Here is an 11542-nt window from a genome sequence, read left to right as displayed (position 1 = left end):
TATGGTTCGTATTGTTGAACATTTAAAAGTGGCTTCTGTTCTTGGTTTGTATTTTCCCCCTTCCTACTTTCAGCTTTTTGTTAACAGATCTGCCTAGCTCCTGAAGCTTTGAAAAGGAATTTAACGCACATGCATTTTACAAATCCTAAGCAGGAAGCATATATTAGTTCTTCAAAGCATATTGATATTTTTTTAACTGTGGATTTTGGCTTTCATGTGATAAAACTTTAGTGATTTACTTACCATGTCTTGTTAAGGCTTAAGTTCCTCATTTACATATTTGATGTCTCTCAGGAGACAGACAAGCTTCAAGTTAATTATCTATGTAGCAGTAAGAACGCTTGTTTCCTGGTTAAGAACTCTTCAAAAGTAAACTAATAGTTATTAAATGTTACATCAAGTCACCAAAAGTAATCAGGGTACACAATGAGAGGCACTGAACAGGCACTTAAATTTAATTTTTAAAAATCCTCAACTTTCTGCAAGATAAATGAATATAAATCAATTAAATCTCTCACATTAATTTTCAAGAAAAACAGACAGCAGAAACCAAACAGCTGAAAAATCTCAGCTCTAGAAAGTGATTAGACACTGCTGGAAGTTTGTAGAAATTATAGAATTTGGAAAATATACTCGGTGATCTCAGGCCCATTAGAGATCTATAATAGAGGAAAAGAAATTCTGTCCTTTTCTCTAATGATGAATATGAGTTATTGTGTAGGGCATATATATGCACATAGATGTATGTATACATATAAAATATAATAGAACATGGACTACGTGCATTCTATGCTGGCATTAGATGAATAGATGTTTTATTTTTCTGTAAAGACAATTTAATATATAAGAAGAAATTATAATCTTTGAATGCAAATGTCTATTAAAGGTCTATTTCATAGAATGATAGGAAAGGTTGGGAAGAGAGACAACCATAAGATAGACTTGACTTGCAGTTGGGAAATTGGAACCACAGCTATCAGGTGAGTTAATTAATCTGGGTATCGTGCAGTAAATGAAAGTGTGCCATCTATTTCACAAGGGTCCATTGTGTCTTGCATGTGAAACAAATTTACCCTGTTTGATTAAGGATTACTGATTGCCTCCAATTTATTATATGTATCCTATAATTAAGTCACAATGAGTTCGAATGAAATGGGGATGGTCTTCTCCACAAAGAAGACAACAAGCTCATTCTAGGAAGACCTTGGGGGTCATTCAAGAAGCAATTAAATGTTCTCTAGGGTACATTGAAAGGGAAAATGCTTGGTGGGCTGAATGGCCTCTCCTTGTATTCATGCTTCTCAGTATTCTGCTCTTAGAGAGACAAATGAAACCATGTCATAAAATAACTCACAGCACAATCAGCATGGAAACAATGCTGTCTTTTCTTCTGTACTAAGGAAAATGTTGTACAGAAAATAATCTATACTTCCCAGAAAATAGACAGCAACATTTGCCAAACTGCAAAGCTTTGCCAGAATCTGTTTAAGGGAATACAAACAAACCAACACACTGTACACTGGGTGCAAGACCGTTAACTGTTTCGGTTCTCCGGTAAGCAAACAACATACCTTGGAAATTCTTGTCAGCAAGTGAAACGAAAAGAGCCAAGAGTAGAATTTGTATTGTACTGTGTGCTTTTATTAATGCTCTTATAAGTAAGCAGCATGAATACAAAGTTCTGCTAGGACCTTGCTAAAACTGGCTAGAGGAAGTTCTTCAATATTATGGCAATAAGGAAATAAGATTAAACTCAACTCCATTGAGTTTTTAAGTGATGGGAAAATACTTAGAAGCCTTTAGAAGAAACATTTGCACATATGAAGATGCCATCTTGTGTTTGCTATTTGGTCCTTATAAAAGCTCCACCTTCCCAACAGAGACTAAGATATTGGTGATAATTGGATATCTGGAGCAGACTTCCATTTCAGTGTCATGGAGAAAATGTGTAATTACAGGTGTTTATTTGAAGTGAGTGTTGTAAGGAAATCAAGCATCATAGTCAGAAATAAATCTGTTAAATATTCTGTCAAGTTTTAGGCTGTTAGTTCCCTAATCAGATATTAATTTGATTCACACAGAAATGGGAACAGCCTGGGGGTGGAAAGCTGGCTCAAAGGCTAAGAGCACTTGTGCTTGTAACAGACCCAGTTTCAATGTCCAGAACTAAGATAGTGGCTCACAAATATCCTTATTCCAACTTGTAAGTGGTCTGATGCCCCCTTCTGACTTGCACATACATGTAGGCAAGACATGCAAAACACACACATAAAACAAAAATAAATAAATAAATCTGAGAAAGGAAGAAAGGAAGAAAGGAAGGAAGGAAGGAAGGAAGGAAGGAAGGAAGGAAGGAAGGAAAGAGAGGAGGGGGTGACCATCCCTTCATCCCTTAGTAACTGTCCATCTTGATGGCAGTTCTTTGGAAAGCACATAAAAAGTCTATGCCAATCTGAAATTTTGGTGATTAAAGGAACTGAGATATCATGATTAGAAGATTCATATTTAAACAAAGACACAGATAATTTTGTTTACACATAAATCAAATCATGAAAAACATCACTCTTTATGGATGTTTTATTGCTCTAAGCCATTTTCCCAAACATAGTGAACTTTGAACAGAAGTACTATTTGTGTGTGCTTTTTCCCAGGGAAGATGATCTACATGGCACAGGAAATGAAGACCGTGCAGCTCTTACCCATAGGCATTTACAGTGGTAGAGAAAATAGTAGCTATGGAAAGTTTACCTGAAGAAACTGGTCAGTTTTGCAAGGAGGCAGGAAAACAGTGGCCAATGAAGTGTTCAGGAGTGAAGTGTGGTGGAAAGAGACAGCAAGCAAGATGGAGCTAAGAGTGGCTGAGGGGACACCAGAGACAGGGAAAGGAGATTCAGTCCAGGAGTATGCACTGATAGTAGGGATGCTGCACGAGGGGTTCTTTATTCCCCTAAAGCTCCCGATGAAATCTGCAAGAATGGCCAGACTGCGGGCACATGCCTGCCATTCATATCATTCCCACCATAAAGCAAAGTAGAAGTAGCAAAGGAAAGCAAATAGAGAAATAAATCAGACTAAAAAAATGAGGTGGAATCAAAACCAGATTGTATGAGTTCACAGTTTTGTTTTGGAAGGTCTCTGGTTGTCATCTGGACACAGCATTTGTTAGTTCTTCTGAGGTTCAAACAATAAACAGAATGAGTCTCTTTGACTCGTGTGTATTTTTAGAAATCAGACATTTTATATGCTAGATTTAAAGTAGATGACAGGCACCATCCACTTATTTGGCCTTGTCACACAGGGCTTGTCTTAGACATTCTCTCCCTATGGCAATCTCAGGCTACCACACTCATTCTAGTAGCCAGAATCTGTTCTTTGTTTCTAGAACATATTATTCATTTTTCTGTCTCTATTGAGATCTCTCTGTCTCTCTGTCTCTGTCCCTCTCTGTGGGTCTCTCTCTGTGTGTATCTCTCCGTCTCTGTCTCTGTCTCTGTCTCTCTCCCTCTCTCTTTTGTGTGTGTGTGTGTGTGTGTGTGTGTGTGTGTGTGTGTGTGTGTGTGTTTGTGATATTTCTTGAAACTAGGTCACACTACATACCCTGGGATAATAAAAGTGTATAGTTCCTGGTTTTCAGATTCCTGTCACCATGCCAAGAGAGGGTGTTCTTCAATATCTTATTTTCCATATGTTCCCTCAAGTTCACACTCTAGTGTTCAATGATCCATAAACACTTCTCAAAGATCAGTCCTTGAAGTTTTTTTTACATCCTATAAATGTAATGACTTACGGAGTTGTCTCAGACAGAAACATGACGATTTGTGTAGATGTTCCTGCATTCTGTTATTATACTGTCCACATAGGTATTCTGGCTTTTCCAACAAATTGCACACACGTGAGGGGAAGGAACCTCATCCTGTCAACTGAAGCTTTAGTTCACCGCAGGGTTCTCTTATAGCAGGGTTGCAATAAAATGATTGTCTTGTAAGACAATTTGTACACATGAATTGGGCTGGAAAGAATGTATTAACAAAAGGAATGCCTCCCCAGGAGGAATTTTAGGTTTCATAACAAGCTAGTGAAATATTTATGAACAAAATGGCCTTTCTACACCCTCTAATTATACAAGCTACTTATGGAAACAGCCATGGCAGGGCAGATTTATAAAAATATATATTTAAAGATAACAAATGTTATAAGGTTGAAAACATAGTCTTCCAAGAATGCTGCTAACTGCAAACTTATTGAAAAAAATCCAAGTATCAGAAAAACAGTTTTTGAGTGACATGGTTATTTACTAAGTTAATGAAACCTAAAGAATCATCATGAGTGTTCAAGAGTTGCTTTACATCCTGACATGGCCTTTGAGCAGAATTCTCACATATGAGCTTTCATCTATGCTTAAAAGAGATAAGTAAATAAATAAATAAACAAACAAATGAACAAGATGCAGAGTAAAGAGGCCACCTGTCTGAGCCAGTCTGGATGCTGGCCACTCTGTCCTGGGGAGCAGTTGCAGAGATTCTTCCTCACAGCTGGAAAGTGACTGCAGATTAATGCTGATATCACAGCTGGCTTAGTAGGTTACCATAACAGCACCCCCATTACTCTCCCTGACTCTGTCAAGAATGTCAGGTGCATAAAAGAATCACACGTTCCAGAAGCCAATGGTCAGACCAAGGACAGATGCTTTCCATACATCATGTGTTTGTCTTCAGAACACAGGATAACACTCTTTTCAGGCCACCTTACAAGGTGAGTTGTAGGATCACAAGATAAATAAACTACAAATTTAAAACCCATGAAACTTAGTGGTGAATTAGTATCTAAATTTGGGAAATAGGCTATTTCCTCTGGGACTGTATCCTCGGAGTTTTTTGACACAAATTTGAGGCAATAGAAAATAAATGAAGCTTAATAAGACTCAATTTACAAATTAGGTTAATTTAAGAACCGAAGGAGACAACAAATGTACAAAAAAATATAAAAAGTAGAGTTTCCGTGAAGCCACAAAGTCAACCTAAAACAGCAGCTCCGTCATTCTTTAAGAAGCATATGGTAGGAAGGAATGAAGAAGAACATGATTCTTGCTATAGTATGAGATTTATATCAACCCAGCAAATACAATCATTTACTTCCCTACCCAGAGCCTGCTTGTTGGGGTACACTAGGTGCCATCTTCTGCCTCTTGGCTCTTGGTATAGAAACAGAACAAGAATGATAAATGCAAGTATTTTCTTAGTTAAAGAGTGTACTGATGTTTTAAAGTGTCTCTCAAACATATACAGTCTTGACGCCTAAGTCTAAAATCTAGTTAAACCTGAAAACCTGAAGCAGTCCCATAGCACACTTTTTGCCCAAACTCTGAAGTTGATTTACCATCTCATGCTTGCTTTTAACCATCTACTCTGGGGATTCCAATAAAAATTTCATGTGAAATTTTAATAGAAAAAAATGGAAAACTAATAAAACGAATTGTAGGTGGCAATGTTTCTGACTCTGGAGTACATAAAGACTCATGAATCAAGACCCAAACCACTCAGTTAAAAAAAAAAGAGGTTAAGTCAGAGCTGTAGATAGATGTTCTTCATTGTTAACAAAGACTAAGGGATTCACAATCAGGAAAGATGTTACATTTATTATACAAAAACAATGAATTAATGAATTGGGGACTAATTTCTATAATCTGAAAGAAACTCTTTAACAAGCCAAACCCCCCCCCAAAAAAAATAGGAAACCCACTAAAACACAGAAAGGCGTGAAAGACAGGGAGAGGGATTTACACAAGGGAACACAGACAGCTGAGTGTTTGAGGAGACATTAGATCTGAATTATTCCTAGAAAAAAATGTCAATTAAAATTAAAATATTATTTCTCATTCATGACATTTTCAAATACAAGGAAGTGAAATAACATCAACAATTTGTCAAAATGTGTTAAGAAGTTATTGTAGTCATTGCGAAGACTAACAGGGAAGGCAAGTGAAAGTTTAAGTGGTATAACCATTGACCAGACAGTCACTCTTTAGAGCGTGCCACCAGCGCATCTCCACATTCTTGTGTAAGGAGTCACTAGAAAAAGATAATGAATAAGTATTTATAAACTATATCTTGCTTAGACCATGCAGAAGAATTCCTAATTAGCTTATTGTGCATATATAAAATATCTCTCAGATGACAGAGAAGTGCCATGTAAGTGAACCTCGATTCCTTGCAAGAGTAGCCAGTGTCCTTAACTGGTAAGTCATCTCTCTAGCCCCAAGGCCAGGATTTTACAGATCCCACATTTCTCAATTCTACTGAAAGAAGAAAGAAAACAAAAAAAAAAAAAGAAAAAAGCTTTGAATGATCTGTGTGGCTTGGAACAGAATCGGATAGAAGCTTTCACGCCAGGTCCCTCACAAAATTTATCATTCTGACAATGTTTAGATAAACAATAAAACATTGACTATTCATCATGAACTCAAGAGATTCATAGTTCTATCAAAAAGACTCTGCATGAGTGCCAGGAAAATGACTCGGTTTGTAAAGTGATTGCCTTAAAACCATGAGAACAGGAGTTCAACCCACAAAACCAACGTTAAAAAGCTGGCTGTGGTTGGCATGTACTTATAATCCCAGCACTGGGGAGTCTAAGACAGGCAAATCATAGGCCTTTCTATATATCCAGTCTAGCCTATTTACCCAGTTCTAGACCAATGGAAAACATTGCCTTAATAAAGGGTAAATACCACATGAAGAACAATATCTTACTTACGGTTTCCATTGCTGTGAAGAGACACCATGACCAAGGCAATCTTAAAAAAAAAACCAAAAAGCAAAAAACAAAACAAAAAAAAAAACAAAAAAAAAAACATTTAATTGAGGCTGGCTTACAAGTTCAGAGGTTCTGTCCAGTGTCCAGGCATAGAGCTGGAGAAGGAGCTGATACTTCTACACCTTGATTCAAGGAAGCCAAGAAAAGAGACTGTCTTCAAAGCAGCTAGGAGAAGGGTCTCAAAGCCCATGCCCACAGTACCACACTAGCTCCAACAAGACCACACCTATTCCAACAAGACCACATCTCCTAATAGTGCTATTCCCTGGTCCATGAATATTCAGACCACCTCATTCCACTTCCTGACCCTCATAGCATGTTTTCAAACACATGAGACTATGGGGGGCCATACCTAGCCATAGAATAATGCAAAATACATTTAGTCCTACTTCAAAAGTCCCTATAATATATAACAGTCTCACGAATGTTTGAAGTCCACAGTTCAAAGTCTCTTCTGAGATTTATCCAATCACTTAAGTATAATCCCCTATAAAACCAAAATCAAAAAGCAGATTATATACCTGCAACATCATACGATATGCATTACCATCAAAATCTCATGGTGATGGAATACTGGGCGGAAGCAAGACTGAAAGCCAGCTGGGCAAACTCCAGATTTGCAGTTCCATGTCTGATATCAAAGCACTCTTCAGATCTCCAGCTCCTTTCTGTTTTGCTAACTGTAGCACAATTTGCTTTGGTTGGGTCCATGCTTCATAGGCACTTTTCCTAAGCAGGTATCTCCAGTTCTGTACCTTGTAGCACTCCAGGGTCTGATTGACTCTAACTCCATTGCTGCTGCTGTTCTAGATGGCCATCTCCAAAATGCTGGGGTATCTCACTACAAGTATATTTAACCAATAGTTCCTAATAGGCTTCTTTCATGATCCCAAGCCTCAACTTCTTTGGATGACCCCTTCAGTCCTGGGCTGTGGCACCTTCACCAGTGGCCTTCCCTGGCCTCTCACAGTACCAGGCTTCAGCTGCTCTCTATGACTCCTTCAGGCTTGGAAAGCAGTGCCACCTGGATGATGATTATTACACATTTCCAAGTGCAGCTGAGCATGAGGCACAACTTCGGCCATCTCTGGAACACAGTTTCTTTGTGATCTCAGAAAACACTTCCCAAAATGTTTCAGCTCAGTGATGCTAGTCTCTTCCCAGTCACTGCTAATTTCTTAGCTCTAACTAATCAGCATAAACTTTTCCCTGTAGTCCCTTCTATTCTTGACTTTAAAGCCAGTACTACATGGCCAAAACTGCTAAGTTCTGATGCTTGCTGGAACATGGACCCCTTGATCTATAATATTATCACCAGCTTTCTGTTTTCCAACTCCTAAACTGCCTACGCTTAGCTGTTCTGGCACTTGGCTGTAGACTGACCATGAACTTAGAGATCTGTAGGACTCTGTCTCCTGAATGTTGGGATTAATGTTGTGTATCACTATGCCTGGAACCAAGCTTTTCTCTTCTTGATCTGTACAAAACTGGCCTTGAACTCAGAGATCTGCTTGCCTCTGTCTCTTGGGCCTAATCTTTTCATGACCACTATTCAACAAGAGCCAGATCAAAACCCTGTGTCCTCCATTTCTGGATTGTCATTCATTCCAGAGTAAAAGTCCAAATGAAAATAATAAACAAGTAATAACAGTTAGCATGACATATCTATTCCTTGTTCAATGGCAATACATGAACAATAGAGTTTGTTGGGTGAGATCTTACCCCCAAAGTCACCATTCCCTTAATCAGTTTATGTCCTCTAATAGGATTTAGCTCCATTGAACTTCTTGGTGCCCTTTTGCTATGTGAACCATATATTTTGTAGCTTTCCTTCCTAAGCTTGCTACTATTTATCAGAAAAATCTTCATGAGAGTAAACCAGAGGACAAAGTTTATGCTGGGCTCTTCTGAGACTTCTTTTGTCAATGCAATTAATCAAAATCTCTTTACCATGGTCTCAGGCAAACGCTTCAGACAATGGCAAAAAGAAGCCAGATTCTCCATTGTAAGAAAGATCTCCAGGTAACATACTAAAATTTCTGTTCTCTGAAACTTCTAGAAATAGGCTTCCACAATTCAAATCACCCTCAGCAACAAAGTTTTCTGTATTCCTATTAGGATAGCCTATTAAGCCCCATTTAAAGCAGTCTACTGCTTTCCAAATTCAAACTCCCCAAATCCATATTCTTTCAAACAAACACATGGTCAGCCTTATCACAGCAATACCCTACTCCTGGTACCAACTTCTGGTTTAGTTAATGTTTCTATTGCTGTGAAGAGACAGCATGACCAAGGCAGCTCTTGTAAAGGACGACATTTAATTGGTTCAGAGTTTTAGTCTATTATCTTCATGGCGTCACCACAAATAAAATTCAAGATTGTCCTATGATCTCTGCATATATGTGCACATATGTACATACACACATACAAATACTCATGATAGTAAAAGTTTTAGATCCAAAAGCTAATATTTTTAATTAAACTTTCTTAACATCATATTTTTAAAAACTGAGTCTATGTAATAAATACATGTTGTACAATGGAAAGCTGAAGTGAAATAAAGGAAACTAAGTAGACGACGATATGAGAGAACCTTGACAAAGAAAGCATTTAAATAATCTGTGTAGTCATGAGGCACACACAGCAGTGGGAATAATATAAGGAATGTCTGAGAAGCAATCAGCTGTACAAAAGTCAGTTGTATTTGTGAGAATATGCTACATCTTCTACATAAAGATTTTAAGAAAGCAGTCGTCTGGAGAAAGAAATCTGAAGAATAATTAAAATACATCCCTCTAAAGTTAGGAAAAGTTTATATACATTTGGAAATTTGCAAGTACAGTAAAATTTAATAAGAAATTTCCCCTGAATATTGGAACTTAAGGTAAATTAGATTAAAATTTTAATTATAAGAGGAAGATACAGAAGATGTCATTATACATTCTGAAGAGGATTGGAGATATTGTAAGAGGTAATGTCTTTGTTTCCTTATATATTCTAATTTTATGACAAAAGTAAAATTTTGCCTTATTTAATGAAACCATATCATTAACTCTATTCTTGACTTTAGTTGAATTACCTAAGAACATATGGGATTCCGAACTAACAAAATGAAAGTAAAAGCCATATAGTTGTCTGTGACGATAACATGGAAAATCCAAAGGAAAAATTGGAGGGAACAAAATTGCTTTAACATTTTGAAAGTTTTAGAAAGCACAACCCTAGGTCAAGTCAAGAAAGAACCTGACAATCTGTACCTCCCATCCTTGTTTATTAGTAACTGACTATATTATTCAGGGTTATCGAGAGTCACAGAACATATGGAATGTGTTTCTATATGGAAGGAGTTTATTATAATGACTTGCTGTCTGTAGTCCTGCTCCCCAACAATGGTCAGCTGTGAATTGGAAATCTAAGAATCTAGTAATAGTTCAGTCCAACAGGTTAGTTATTTCTGCTAATATTCTATACAAGTAGATTCCATTAGATGTGCCAGCAAGTAAATGCAAGAGACAAAGAAGAGTGAAGCTTCCTTCTTCCAGTGTCCTTATGGAGGTCTCCAGAAGGTGTGGCCCAAATTAAAGGTGTATTCCACCGGGATCTGAGACTTGTTTTGTCCCAGGCTGACTTTGAACTCAGAGATCTCCTTGCCTTAGTCTTCTGGATTTAAAGGCATATACTATGTTGCCTGGGCCTAAGCTTTTCATAGTTACTATGCCTCAAGATCTCCATGCCAAGATCCAGGTCAGAAACATTTGTCTTTCAGACTCAATATCTAGATCACAGGTAAACCCTCCAATTCTGGGTACTAGTTCATTACAGATATAGTCAAAGTGACAACCAGGAATAGTCATTACACTGACTTTTAAGTATTTGACACCCAGTTTCGTTTGGGAATGATCCTGACCTCATGCCTTATCACATAAAAACTGTGGCCTCATTTTCCTGTGCTTGTCTGTAGCTGAAATGGACCTTCACCTCTTCCTCTGCAAGAGTGAACAGTCCCCATGTGGTGGAGGATTGCCTTCTGACAATGAATTAATTAAATAGGGAACTCATTCTTTCTATCCAATCATTCTATTCCAAAAGTTTATTTCTGATGGATGACTGGTACAGTTCATGAGATAAATTTATAACTTCTGAACTTTCTTCCATGACTGGAATACATTTTCGAAGTAAATTGTATGCCAACCTATTTTTTTATCAAAACAATGACTTGTAGCTTGGCAGTGTTTATTTTCAGTCTATATCAAATAATAAAGTTCTATTTTTGCCATATAGGTGCAGGATTTTATATTTTTATGTCACCATGTTTAGATATGTCTATCAATGTATTATAAATGCAAGTCTTTTGAATACTTAATCAGTCTGAATCTTGCATTTTGTTAACTTGACATTCTATTTCCCATTGTTTTCTTGTTCTCATGGAAATCTATGGTCATTAAGATCTTCTTTTGCCCTAACTAATTCTTCTCTGGTACAGGAGGAAGAAGCATACAATAGTGGGTTAAGTCACTCATTTCACACTGCATAATGACCAACAGGCATTGACTCTCCACAGCTAGAGAAAACTGTGTATATAACATACTGGGAAATAATGAACTTAAATAACCATATGAATCAACCTGTGTAATCTTCAGTTTTCTTTTCTCCAAAATGGAAAATATAAACCCGAGAAAGTGTAAGACACCTGAAAACAAACCTTGGTAAAGTTTGTGATGTACACCAC

This window comes from Rattus norvegicus, chromosome 4 (assembly GCF_021556685.1).
Source record: "Rattus norvegicus strain SHRSP/BbbUtx chromosome 4, alternate assembly SHRSP_T2T, whole genome shotgun sequence".
NCBI lineage: Eukaryota > Metazoa > Chordata > Mammalia > Rodentia > Muridae > Rattus > Rattus norvegicus.
The sequence above is the reverse complement of the archived record's forward strand: the minus strand, read 5'-3'. Positions refer to the sequence as shown.